General features: G+C 35.9%; 1 protein-coding gene across 7 annotated transcripts in view; it reads right to left on the bottom strand.

Annotated features, from left to right (window-relative positions):
* The window catches only part of FRS2 (fibroblast growth factor receptor substrate 2), a 110,550-nt gene that overhangs the window by 56,836 nt on the left and 39,469 nt on the right, over nucleotides 1-14,245 (bottom strand). For all 7 annotated transcript variants that reach the window (XM_038549982.1, XM_038549984.1, XM_038549985.1 and 4 more), the window contains exons 2-3: nucleotides 3,152-3,247; nucleotides 2,191-2,287 (exon numbers count right to left, since the gene is read on the bottom strand). The gene's annotated coding sequence lies outside the window, so the exon portion shown is untranslated. The remainder of the gene's footprint in view (nucleotides 1-2,190; nucleotides 2,288-3,151; nucleotides 3,248-14,245) is intronic.

Here is a 14,245-nt window from a genome sequence, read left to right as displayed (position 1 = left end):
TTTGAAACAGATGTTTATATTTCCTCTAATCTTCCATAGCATCTAATTCCATTCTTTAGATTCAATTCTAATATTAAGAAAATGAACACAAATTTGCCTTTTCTTAAATGTTTATTTAATGATCCCTATACATTTAAGGAATTTTACAGTTAATAGTTTCATTCTAATAAATAATCGAAAATACAATATACCAGTTGGACAAACCAAATTAGAGGAACACTCAGCAATGTGGCCAGATCTTAGAAATAAGGAAGAGGGAGGCAGGTGAAGGGGACTACAAGAACTGGACTAAGACCTAACATTTAACTAAAATATATGAAATAATAAAACCTTTTATAAGACATAAAAGGATAAATAACAAACATATTAAAAGGTCACTTATATGGGAACTCGTTATAAAGGAAAACAGAAAAACAGTCCTTTAATGAACCAATGATAATGGGAATGACACACACTGAAGAATATTGTTAACTCAATATTTCTGTACTTGAGGTTAAAAACTGATACTTCAAACACAGCCATCTTCCTTCATAAAAACAGAGTTGCTCAAAAATTTAAACAATTTTTTAAATTGTGGTAAAGTATCTATCTAACATAAAATTTATCATTTCAATCATTTGCTAGTAGAGTTAACAATCATTTTTATTAAAGTTGTCATTGTCCTTTTAATATCTTTGACTGTATAGGAGGATGATAGTATGTAAATATGAATAATATTGTTTTGGTTATTTCCTACTCTAAAAAACATATGAAAATATCTGGGCTTTTATAAAAATATTTGCTGAACACTTACAGGATGGCCTTAGGGGTACCAGACACTATGATCCATCACCATTGTATCAAACATTGTATTAATGTTTAAGAATTCAAACTTCCTTTGCCAAAAGAACAGAGACAAAGGTGTATGTAACAAGATCAAGTTCACTAAGATTAAATCATTTGAAATTTCTGTTTTCCCTTTAAGCATGATGGTCTAGGAAAAGAATGATCTGGATTTCTCCTGAAGTACTATTGCCTTTGAGTAGCACCCTGGAGGTTTCATATAGTGCTACAACACATGTTCTAGGACTCCTTCCCTTAACCCTCTACCAACAGAAGAAAAATATAGGGGAAAAGCTTCACAAGAAACTTGAAAGTGAAAACTACTGAGGCATTGCTTTCTCGACCCCACCCCCTGCCCCCACAAACCAATGGGTCTCTTTATTTTAACCCTTTGTTTTTAGTTATCAAGATAAAACTGACCTGAGTAATAAATCTGTGGCAATTTCAAAACTAGGTGGGAATGTTGTGTTTGGGAGTACATGTTCCCTCAACAAAAAGGATAAGAAATAAGAAAGAGTTACTAATCTAAATAATTCACTTTATAAACATTTTCCAGTTGGCAAATTATACTCAACTGCAGTGATCACTACTACCTGTATCAAAGAGTTCCTGAGAAAATTTAAAACAATGTAACCTCTTAAGACCAAGCAATTGATTTTAAGTTCCTGGTGAGTAATAAGGACACCAACAGGTGATTTTACTATCTACTCCACTTAACATTTCACCTTTCAGAAGTCCAAAAAGTATAACAATCTAAATCAATGATGATTTAAAATTCATTGTAAAGATGATCATTTAGGATTTTTAGGATTTTTCTTAATACCAAATGTTACTAAATATTTCATTATCTACTTAATAGAAAGTATTCCACTTTTTAACCTAAATGTAGGAGTTATATACTTTTCCATAGGTGGAAACATAGGTAAATAATCTCCCTTAACTTAAAGCCTCTAATAGAACTTCTAGGACTCCTCTACTGCCCCAAGTCATTTAGGTAATGTCCACTGAAGTAAAAGTTGGATGGGCCCCAAGGGAAGAAGAGAACTGTTCTCCTAAAATGGACAAACCTGATCCTAAGGATGCTAGGAATAAGTTCCTTAATAATGCTAGGAATAAGGATGCCATGAAAAGCAGTATTTGAGTTCCAAAGGTGACTACTTTTATCGCACTCTTTTAATCTTAACTTCAAATATAATGTACTTTGCAAATTCTGAGGTAGTAAAGGAGGAGCTAACAAATTTGTGATAATCCTATAATAATCAAGAAAAGATATGAAATAAATACAGGGAAAATAATTTAAAACACCCAAGAGCAACTAAACCTATATTCAACTATATTTGATTTATTACTATATTAACAATTTCTTACCTTGTGGAATTCTCTTCTGAGAAAAATAGATACAATTCTGTTCTTAAAAAAACGTCAGGTAGAAAAGTTGAAATATTAGTTTCAAAACAGGAAGTCTCTGAAAAATAAAAAGTTAACAAAACGTTGATACAGTACATAGTGTCATGACATTTGGTATTATCAAAACATAAGAGTCAAATGGCTCTAATAATCAAAGTATTTTAATATTTTTATTAAAGTATTTATAAAATGTATTATTTTTATTATTACAAAAACACTATTCTACTGGCTATCAAATCATTTCTTCTAGGTACATAATGATGTCTTGGCACATTTTCATATTCTAAGATATCAGTACTCAATTTGGTTTTACTCTTACCAAGATTTGATATCCTGGAGGTTTTTAGGTATAATCCATATGTCATAAAATTCATCCCTTTAAAGTGTAAAATTCAGTGGTTTTTACTATATTCACAAAATTGTGTAACCATTACCAACCACCACATTATTCCAGAACATTTTCATTACCCCAATAAGAAACCCTGTACTGAAGAGTACATTTCTATTCACAGGGAGAAACATCTGAAACAAATTTAATTTTAAAAGATATAAAAGAAGCATATTCTTCACAACACTATAATCAAAATGATTTAAAAAAAAATGTATAGAACAGAGACTGGGAAGGAAAACAAATGTCCCAAAAATTAAAAAGTAGCTATATTTGGATAGTGGTATTACAGTGACTCTTTTTCATATATTTCCTCTCAAGTTATGATTTTATAATATTATCTTTATAGTTCTTAAAAAGTACAGCACAGACATACATTTTCTAGAGCTACATGCTCTAATTTGTACTACAATCCAAAGTAAAAACAGAAATACAAGTTGACACTTAAGAAAATGTCCACTATACTTTTTGTTAAACGTTTTTCAAAATACATAAAATAAGTATAAAGTTTAAAAAAATTTTGGCCACACTTACTAATCTGGTTGAAAAGCCACAGCTGCATCTTACTTTATGACAAATTGACTGTTTCATCACTTTTGCATCTGGGCATCTACTTCTTAATGGTCATTTCTGAAATAAAAATGTAGTCATTAAGAATGTAAGAAAAGCATAAAATCTTTAAGGACAATTTTCTAAATTTTAGTGTCTATAAAAGGATCAAAAAATTTCTTGAGTAACCTTTTAATAAAAAAACATTAACAGGGCTGAGGATGAGGTGAGAGAGATGGAAAATAGGCTATCATCCCACAGGACCAGAATTATACAGTTATGTTACACATACTGAGTATAAAGATCTATAAATCCTTTAGTCCTCAATGCCTTCCACCCACCAGGGTCTTGCAATTCCTAAGATTGCCATTTACAGACGGGAAAAAGAAAAGAGGGAGATGTAGAAGAAGAGCCCCAAAACTCCACATTTGAAAACAGTAAATTGATTATGGCTGATTGTCTCTTCTCCCGCCCTCATGGCCTAGAGAAAGTAAGCTCCAGAGCAGATTTTTATTGGTTTTATTTACTGGTATCTTTTGAGCACTTAAGACAATGACTGCCACACAAGAAGCACCCAGTTAATATTTATTGAAAGAACAAATAAATTGATGAGTGATATAATCTTAATTGATGAAATATTTAACCTGGTACTATTTCAAAATGGCAAAGTCTCATAATGCCATCTCTTCCACACATACACCATTGATATGAATGCCAACTACATCACCATTATTGTTTTTTCCCCAGTAAACTCGGCCCATAATTAAAAGACAAACTGTGGGGCAGCCCGGGTGGCTCAGCGGTTTACAGCCGCCTTCAGCCCGGGCCTGATCCTGGAGGCCTGGGATCGAGTCCCACGTTGGGCTCCCTGCATGGAGCCTGCTTCTCTCTCTGCCTGTGTCTCTGCCTCTCTCTCTGTCTCATGAATAAATAAATAAAATCTTTAAAAATAAATAAATAAATAAATAAATAAATAAATAAATAAATAAATGACAAACTGTGGTATCAGTCTTCAAAGAACAGAACAAAGAATTTTTCAAAGAACAGAATTTCATATATCACTGAAATTTTATTGTTGCAATCTTTGGGGAAAACTCCCAAAAGGGTAATTGCTAGATAAGCAATCTTGCTAAATACTGCTAAATGTTGCAAGTAGGTTATTTTTATTTAACATGTATGTTCTTTTAGCTGCTTGTTGTGGAGAAAGCTAGGAACACAAGAAACTCTTTTACATGGAATAAAAAGTTGACAGTTCTCAAGAACAACGTTCAAGGAGACCAGTAGTAGCTCTCTATTTCCCTTGCTATACCTGAATTAGTATTCCATATGATGCTACTCTTTTGTTTAAAAAAAAAAAAAATGGGAAGACTACAAATATAAATACAGACTTGGGGTTTTTTTCTTTCATAAGAGAAAAAATAACGTAAGGATAAATTGAAAGCATTTTTAAATGGTTATCTACAGAGAAAAGAGAAAACAGAATGTAAGGGACAGGGATGGAAGTTAGACTTCTCAGACCTTGTTTTGCAGTTTTTATGTTAGAGACATGTTTTAAGATCAAATGAACATCAAATGACATGTTGAACATTAAAATGGTAATGACTCCCACTGATTCAAACATTAAATATATTTTTTTCTCTTAAAGATTCATTTATTTGGATGCCTAGGTGGCTCAGTGGTTGAGCGTCTGCCTTTGGCTCAGGGTGTGATCCCAGTTCAGGGATCGAGTCCCACATCAGGATCCCTGCAGGGAGCCTGCTTCTCCTCTGCCTATGCCTCTGCCTCTCTCTGTGTCTCTCATAAATAAATAAAATCTTAAAAAAAAAAAAAAAAAAGGACTTATTAGAGAGAGACAGCATGCAAGCGGAGGAAGGGGCAGAGGGAAAGAATAGCCAAGCAGACTCCCACTGAGCGTTGAGCCCAACGTGGGGTTCGATCCCATGACCCATGAGATTAAGACCTGAATGAAACCAAGAGTCAGATACTAAACTGGCTGAGCCACCCAGGCGCCAGTGAAACTTAAATATACTTTTAAACATCATGGCCATCCCTTGTGGTTGCTCTAGCACTAACTTATTATTCTGAAAGTTGATAAAGAGAAAGAATCAAGCACTTATTCTGGCTTTTTTTTTTTAAAGATTTTATTTATTTATTCATGAGAGACAGAAAGAAAGAGAGGCAGAGACACAGACAGAGGGAGAAGCAGGCTCCATGCAGGGAGCCCGACATGGGACTCGATCCCAGGACTCCAGGATCATGCCCTGGGCCCAAGGCAGGCACTAAACCGCCAAGCCACCCAGGGATCCCTTATTCTGGCTTTCTTATATGGAAAATATCCTTGAGTAGCCAAGCAGTCAGTAGGTGAAAACTCTTTTTTATAGGACTCCAAATTATAAATGTAGAAGGAATGATAAAATCAGAAAATCATCACTTTGTAACATCTAATGAAATACTGGATCTAAAAAATGATCAATGGTTGCTAAAACCATTACGTAAAAGACTAATGGGAAACTTTATAATGGATAAATCAAGTAAACAAAATTTGAACCCAGTGATTAACCTTAATATCATTAAAAAATGGGTCAATCCAACACTATATGCAGAAATATTCATCACTACCCATTCAGGGCCCATCCTAGGAGCTCCAGTTTCAAAAGACAACCCATAATGTTACCACTTTTAACACTGACCACGAGGGTCCACAGCACCTGAGTTCTCAAGTGCAAGTTCCCTATCTGATCTCTCAGCCTCTCCCTTTGCTCACCTCATTAAGTCAATCAAATTTGTCACATCATTCCATTCTTCCACTCAAAGCCTCTATACTTGAACCCATCTCACTAGTCTCAAAGACAAAATCCCTCACAAAGGCCATAAGGATCTATTACTTCCCTCCCACATCTCTGGAATGTCATCTCCTACCACTCTCTCCCTTGTTCACTCCATCCCAGCCACACTGGCCTCTTTCCTTTCCTTAAACACTTCAAGCACATTCTCACTTCAGGGCCTCAGGACTTGTCTTTCCCTCTGCCTGGAACACCAGCTATCTCTTATTCCTCCTCCATTTCCTCTAGGACTTGGTTTTTACAAGTTATCTCATCATGAGATTCCTTGTACCACTGGCAAGCCCAAAATATCTGTCTCAGATTTTCTTATCTGGCAGAGAATATGTAAGAAGAAATATTCTGGAGATGATAATCATCTGAAATATGTAAGTCACCAATCACCGTATCTTTGTGTCTAAACATCTATAGAACTCTACAGTCCCTTTTAAAAGATTCTTTTTTTTAAAAGATTGTATTTATTTATTTATTCATGAGAGACAGAGAGAGAGAGGCAGAGACACAGGCTGAGGGAGAAGCAGGCTTCCCTCAGGGAGCCTAATGCAGGGCTCAAACTCAGGACCCCAGGATCACAACTGAGCCAAAGGCAGACGCTCAACCACTGAGACACCCAGATGTCTCCCCTTATAAAACATTCTTTAAAAGATTCTTATGGTCCCAACTTCAAAGAATTAATAAAGATATAGCCACCATAGTGCTTCTTCTTCTTTTTTTTTTTTTTTTTTTTTTTGGTTGTGGTTTTGTTTTTAAATCATCTGTACTATAACTCTAGGAAGGGGTGGTAAAGGATTTGAATTAAATGAGTCCCATTAAAAAACAACAACCTGCAAAATAAATGGCCCTTTCCTCCCATTCCTTTAGGGACTTCTCTTTGGGTTTACATTATAAAGTTCCAAGTAATCTCGGGAAAAGTTTAAATTTGCTTTCAAATTTGTTACCTTTAGGCACCATGACCACCAGAAAGAATCAAAAGAACTCACTAACTCTAACATGACTAGACTAGCTATGACATGGTAGGGATGTTTGAACTTAATTATTTTTCTTTAAATAAACAAACTCCCCTGGGCTAAAGCCTACTCTGCCTTTTAAACATCCTGTGGCTGGCAAGCTTCAGAGTCTTAAGAGAGATAGCCAGGGGACAGAGAAAACAGCAAGTATGACTCAGTGATCACATTTAATGGTCTCTGAAGACCAAAACAAAGATACCAGTTCTGGCAAGAGATCTCTAGAATTGCCCCAAAACTGACTTATCCACATACCTTTCATCTGAACAATCTATTTTCACTTAGTTTAAGGTTCACAAAGCACTTGTTATGTGCCTATCAGACCTTAGGTACAAAAATAAACCAACAGTATAAGAAAACAATCAGCAGGGGTTCTAAGGGTTGGATGATGAAATTTTATGTTAAAATCTGCTTTGTTTGGGGAGGTAATACAAGTCTTGAGTATTTTTGTGCAGAAATACCCCCCACTCATTTAGAAATCAGACTTTAGCAAGTTCAACCACTTCAAAGAAGCCTTGTGATATTAAAGTAATCTTTCTTGAGCAACTTTTTTTTTGAGAGAGAGAAAGAGAAAATCTGTGCACACAAAGTGAGGGGATGGGGGAACAGGGACAGAGAAAGAGGGAGAGAGAATCACAAGCAGGCTCCATGCTGGGCTTGATCCCATGGACCCTGAAATCACAATCTGAGCTCAAATCAAGAGTTGGACGCTCAACGGACTGAATGACTCAGGTACCCACTTCTTGAGCAACTTCTGTGTGCCAGTTATTTACATTAGTTCACCTAATTCTCAGAACTTCTCTATGGGAAAGGTATTAACAAAGCACACAGAGTGGTCAAGTAACTTGTCCAAACCAGAAAGAAACAGCTCCCACGATACAAAATCCTTCTTCCTTTTCACTATTATAATCTGCAGTAAATTGGAAAAAAATGATTAGTCACAAACACATCTGCCCTCTAGGAGGAACATGTAAGTCCAGGCAGCTCATTTAAGAAATGTGTTCCATTCTTCCAAAGCTGCTTTAGATAAGAGGACAAAAGGGGAAGATTCACTGTTATATATTAATGAGAAACCTATGACATTTAAAAGATGAATCAGAAAAATATGGTGTGTTGAGGTCTAAGGGACCTGAGTAAGCTAGGCATACCAGTGCTCGCTAACTAGTATGCTTTCACGATGATTTCCTATATCACTTTAAGTCACTGATGGCTATTCCATATACTCTGAGAAGTCAGGGAAAAAGCGTTAAGATTTAATAGACGGAGTAGACAGGTGTTTTATCAAAATGGTTTCTATACTTTTCTAGATGTTTGAAATAGTTATCTCACTCTTGACATAGATATAGATATACAGATGTATACAAATACATATATTAAAGTATCCTATTAATTTCTTAAAATTTACAACAAAATTGAGTTACGATTCCTAATTTTCGTTTTCTAGAAAATTCTCTCACATGAAACATCTTAGTTCCTGATTCCATGGGATAATACTTCCTGGAACGCAGTTCTTTATACTGAACAGAATCTAATTTTTAATGAATCCATTAGTCAGAAAATATTTTGTAGAAATATTTTCTCAGAAAGGTAAACTTGATTTTTATTAGATGCACACAATAAAAGTAACATACCTATTGTAAAATAAGAAGACAATTACAATTAAGATACATCACCCAGGAAAGACAGCCTTGCTTCACAAGTGTCCTAGTTATTTGGAGAAAGGGAAAATTCCTTGGAATAAATTATCCCCACTGACTAAAAATCATGCCATTTAAATAATGGATTCTTTTACAGAGAAGAGACTCAGCAGATTGATGATTTAAAGTTTCCAAAGGCCTAAATACATATGGTGGTCTTCCAAATTCTTGATTGTGTCCTGGGAATTGTAAGCATAAATTGATGCTTTAAAAAAATCTCCCTCAATTTTAATTCATTGCACTGATAGTTAGGAATGACGAAGGGTAGGGCACACTTCCATCTCCCCAGAATACCAATTATAAATAACACTATCGTTTTTTAAACTTTAGGATTTTAGTGTTTGTTTCTCCATGACAAAATACTTTATGTGCAGACCTACCATTAAGACTAAATAAGGATAAAGGCATAGCCTTATGGTTTTGAAGTCAATGTTGGGGGCATCACCTACAGCATTTGCTATTTTGTTTTTTTAACAAAATGGAAGTGTATAGCATATTGTTTCTTAAAAATTTATCATACATACGATCCTTCCCTATAGTTAATGTTTGTCTCTTTCTCTCTCTCCTTCCTTTCCTTCCCCTGGCACACACACATACAGTATGAAAAACTGTTTATTTTTTTAAATTTTTGTTTTGTATGCAAACATGCTACACACAAGCTGGCCATGATAAAAATATATTTCTTAGTAAGAAACAATATGACACTTTAACATGCGGATTGTAGAATATCAAGGTAAGTATTTCCAGAGTTAATTTTCTTCTTCTGGGTCTTCAATATGATACTTAACAAGGAAATTTATACCAATCTAAATGTCACAGAGTCTGTGGCTTTACTGTTTTTCATAAATTTTAATACTATACACAATAAAATAGTCACTATGGAGATTAAAGCAGGTTTACCTTTGATACTATTTATTTCAGGGAGCTGAGTTATTTGAATACCAAAGACCTTAGTATTTGATAGCCTCTTCTTGAAGATGCGATCATCCTACATATATGTCCCAGGAACTGTCACCCAACTCTATTAATGTCCTCAAAAGTGGAAACAATTTTTAGAATGCTCACTTCAGCCCTTTTCTATGCGGTAACCCAGAACTTCAAAAATAGAAGTCAACCAAGAAGAGTTATAATTTTTTTCTAAATTCTTCCCTTATCTGTTAGGAAGAAAATACCATCTTCATTCTTTAATAGTTCTGGTGGGTTCTAAATATTTTTCAGCAATATATTAGAGACATATTTTTCCAAAACTAAACTCTTTAAAGAGAATTTCTCATGATGGGTATTGTGCAAGGGACAAAGGAAGATCAATGTCTTCAACTAGCTTCTAGTGAATTAAAAAGCAGAACGCATGCCGCATGAAAGGACCTTCAGTAAATCCATATCTTGAAGCACTCAATACAAGCTGTACCTGTTTTCTTTGAACCACATCTATTAAATAGCGTTTCTCCTAAAAATCCACAGAACTTTTAGTTACAGCCATCAGATAATTCAAAGGAATTCAGTGACCCTCCATAACTTGTACCTCCCTCATGATACATAAAGAACTTGCTTAATATTCTATATTTAAACGGCATGTAGGGAGAAAAATGCTAAGAAGAAGGGTGAGAAAGACAAGCCTCATAAATGGGCCATATTAGAAATAGCGGAACAGATTTTGAGAGTAGCAGGGGAAAAAAAACTGTGAAATCATTTTATATTTTACAGGTGAAGAAATGGAAACGGCTTCTGAGCAAAGAAGAACTAAGTTCATGTTATAAATGGTATTTTCCCCCAGAGCTACCCACTCCAACAAATCTATAAGTAATAATAATTTTAGCTTAATGCATACATAACTTGATCAGAACAGACTGCCGTGCTGAAGAGCTCAAAAGAATGCATGAATTCTGAGTATAATATGTATATGTTAAAAGGAAATTAGAAATGGTCTACATGTCCTTTAAGAATGACAGGATTCCAGTAAGTAACCTGTCTCCTTGCTGCACTCTTTAGGAGAGTCTCGCTGGAGGGATCACTGTTCTGGCCCAGCAGGACATTCCTTAAAGGATGACTAATTAAACTCACCATTAGCTAATGTCCATAAAGATAAGAAACTCGTCTCTATTCCAACATTATATTTTCAACCTGGTAGCTTAATAAAAGGACTACTGCCCACTTGAGGATTGCTGGCCCACTATAAACTGTTAATAAAAGAGGCATAAATCTCAAAGTAAAGTAATAGAATGGCCGAGTAAGTAACATCAATTTCATTTATCAAAAATCCTTTGTATACAGCCAGCATTGAACAAAACAAGAAATTCATAGGAAAGTAAGAGTTCACAAATTAAAATTTATATCCTAAGAAAGATCAGATGGAGGTAAGGACAAAAAGCATAGTATATTCAGTATTAAAAATGTAATATGTAAAGACGACAAAAATCGCTTTTAATTTCACGGACATTTACCTTACATCATGTATTTCTCTAGCACCCAACCCACATTTAGACTGCCTACAAGAACATGTATGGAGAAGGGCACTTGATATACTCACTTTCATAAAAATTATAGCTGCCCATTTAGTCCCAAAGGCACAAGTGAATAAAATAACATTATAAAGCTCTATTTTGGTGGCACAGAAAAATCTGCAGGACAGACAGACTTGTGCTAAAGCAATAATTAACAAGAGCTGTGGTTTATGAAGAAATACTCTAGCTTGGCTGACATCATAGTAACTATGGGAGTTTCTCTCTATGATTCTTCCCCCCAAACCAAGCTGGATCGATCCCAAGTTAAATAACAGCTCCTGTTTATTACTCCTAGATATCATATTTTTTTGGCTTTAAAAAAGAGGCACATAAGTCAATTTAAAATGCAAAGTTGTAAAAAATAAAATAAAATAAAATAAAATAAAATAAAATAAATAAAATAAAATAAAATAAAATAAATAAAATGCAAAGTGGTACAGAGGCTTAAAACTTACTGTTTACTCTAGAGAAGCACTGAATCCAACCTAAAAACGGGGAGGGGGCTTCGAGGACTTTCCTAAAGCAGAGGAAGGGGAGTTCCACTGTTTTTCAAGCTGCCATTACAAATAACAACACAAAGAATGCTGCTTATAAGATAATATGTGTGTCATGTCATCCCCATCCCTCTCATTCCTTCTATATGTACTTGTCTGTGTCTCCCTGGTGTGTGTGTGTGTGTGTGTGTGTGTGTGTGATGTTTCTCCCTTCCGGCCTCAGTCCTGGTCACCGTATGTCCCCTCTCCTTCTTGTCTGTCTCCCTTACACTCAGTAACCAGCTTCCAAGACTGATATTAAGAAAGAAAGCACTATATCAGGCTGTAGCCTGTGGCAAAGTCACAAAATGAGAAATTACAATTCAGAAAAAGAATCAAATTATTCAGTCAGTTGAAAATAGAGAAAATTAAGGCCACAGATTTTCAACTTCCTTTAAAATGCCTAAGTACATATATGCCATGCATAAGATTTTAATAAACTGAATAATCAACCTAACGGATTTATTTACAAGATTTTTGAGCTACATGTATCAGGAGGGAGGGCAGGGAATTTTTTAGAGTCAGTTTAATACAGACGTTATAAGCACAGGCTTTGGAATCACAGCTCTGAACTAACTGTGCAATCTCTCTTGGCCTATTCATGTCTGATGCTGTGAGGATGATCTGCAATAGTACTTGCAGGACACCTTTAGCATGGTGACTGTCACACAGTGAGGGCTCAACACATTACATATAAAACTCTGGATGTGGTGAATGTTCATTTTTTTTTTTTTTTTTTTTTTGGTCTGCCGAGCATTTGCACCTCCCCTTAAGTCTGGCAACTTCCCTACCTTATGATTTCAGAAGGTCAAATAGTTTTCCGCATCTTAAATGTGAGAATGTAAGCTCCCTCCCTAGTCTATGATTTCAAAAGCTCAAGCCTTCCGCACACAGCCCATCTGTACATGAAGGGCACCGCTCTGCCAAACACACAGGCCCAGCCCAGACAGGGGCAACCAGTGGGCAGGCGAGAGAGAGACCAAAAGCGACTGCTCTCTCCCACACTAACGATGGGTAAGTGCAGCAGGGTCAAGTCCAGGGCAGAGGTGGCAGCACTTAGAGTCACCCAGAGCGGGCTGTGTCCCTGGGGCAGGCTGTGGCGTCTGTCAGTCTGTCTCTGGAGCTACCAGCATCCTCCTGGGAATTATTGTGCAATGTGATTTGGGGCATTGTTTCTGGCCGCTTAGCCCTGAACACTGTGCTCTAACCCTGGAGCAACGATCTGATGAGCCCCCGAGCTCCAATCAGTATCCTTTTAAAATACACGATGTGTCTGAATTGGTTTTTCCGGCCACCAAGAATTCTTACTGACAAATCAGGTGAGGGTAATATCCATCTTCACTTGTCCCACCCCCAGAAGGGAAAAAAAAAAGACTATTTTTTTAATTTTTTATTTATTTATTTATTTTTTATGATACTCACACAGAGAGAGAGAGAGAGAGGCAGAGACACAGGCAGAGGGAGAAGGAGGCTCCATGCACCGGAAGCCCGACGTGGGACTCGATCCCGGGTCTCCAGGATCGCGCCCTGGGCCAAAGGCAGGCGCTAAACCGCTGCGCCACCCAGGGATCCCAAAAAAAGACTATTTTAAATCTCTCCAGAGACACAAAAGTACTGTTCACTTTCAACTGACTGATTTATCCTCTAAGGTCCTGGAAATCTTATTTTTATAAATTTTAGATAATCATTTTCCTAATTTAGAAGATGAGAAATAACTAATCAATTTTAGATTGATTTCAAAGGAATATAGTCAATAATAAGCACTGACACATGAAAATGCCTATATGCAAGGAGAGCAATTATCACTGAGGTGACAAGAGATTTTTCTAAAATGCCTAAACCACCTTGTATCTATTCTCAACAGCTTTCTTCCTGGCAGGAGCTACTGACTTGAGGTTCTACAACCAAGGGACCCCCTCTTCCTTTTAGGGGTCATTTTAAGGTCAGAAGTATAAAAACGATCATCAAAAGGCCTTAAATATTCCTTCTTTTGTTTTAACAAACAACTAGGTAAAATATCTGTATTTAACAAAACTATTCAATTCTCTGTTAAAACAGTGCAGAGCAAGTAAGTGCCTGATTGCCACAGGCTGATTTTTCAATATATAAAACACACTCCTTTTCCTCTGCCAGATTTCTCTGCAGAGCTATGTTAAAGTTCAATAATGCTTTTTCCACTGTTTAGAATGTCAAAACTCAAACATGTTAATTTTATTACTTGTCAATATAAATGTGATACAAGGTTTGTAGGGAGAGTGAAACCGGGGGACTAAATGTGTTTTGTTTTGCTTCATTTTCAATCTCGGAGCCAGTTACCATATAGTTACCAGTTACTTTATAGCTTTACCATAAAGCTTAAAACTAAGCTTTAATGACTAGAAGAACAATCTAAACAAAATCAAATATAGCTTTTTAAAAAAGTGATAGTCAGGGATCCCTGGGTGGCTCAGCAGTTTAGCCCCTGCCTTTGGCCCAGGGCGCAATCCTGGAGACTCGGGATTGAG

Source organism: Canis lupus, chromosome 10 (genome assembly GCF_011100685.1).
Source record: "Canis lupus familiaris isolate Mischka breed German Shepherd chromosome 10, alternate assembly UU_Cfam_GSD_1.0, whole genome shotgun sequence".
In the NCBI taxonomy this organism is placed as follows: Eukaryota; Metazoa; Chordata; class Mammalia; order Carnivora; family Canidae; genus Canis; species Canis lupus.
Note: the sequence above shows the minus strand (reverse complement) of the source record. Positions and strands in the feature narration are given on the sequence as shown.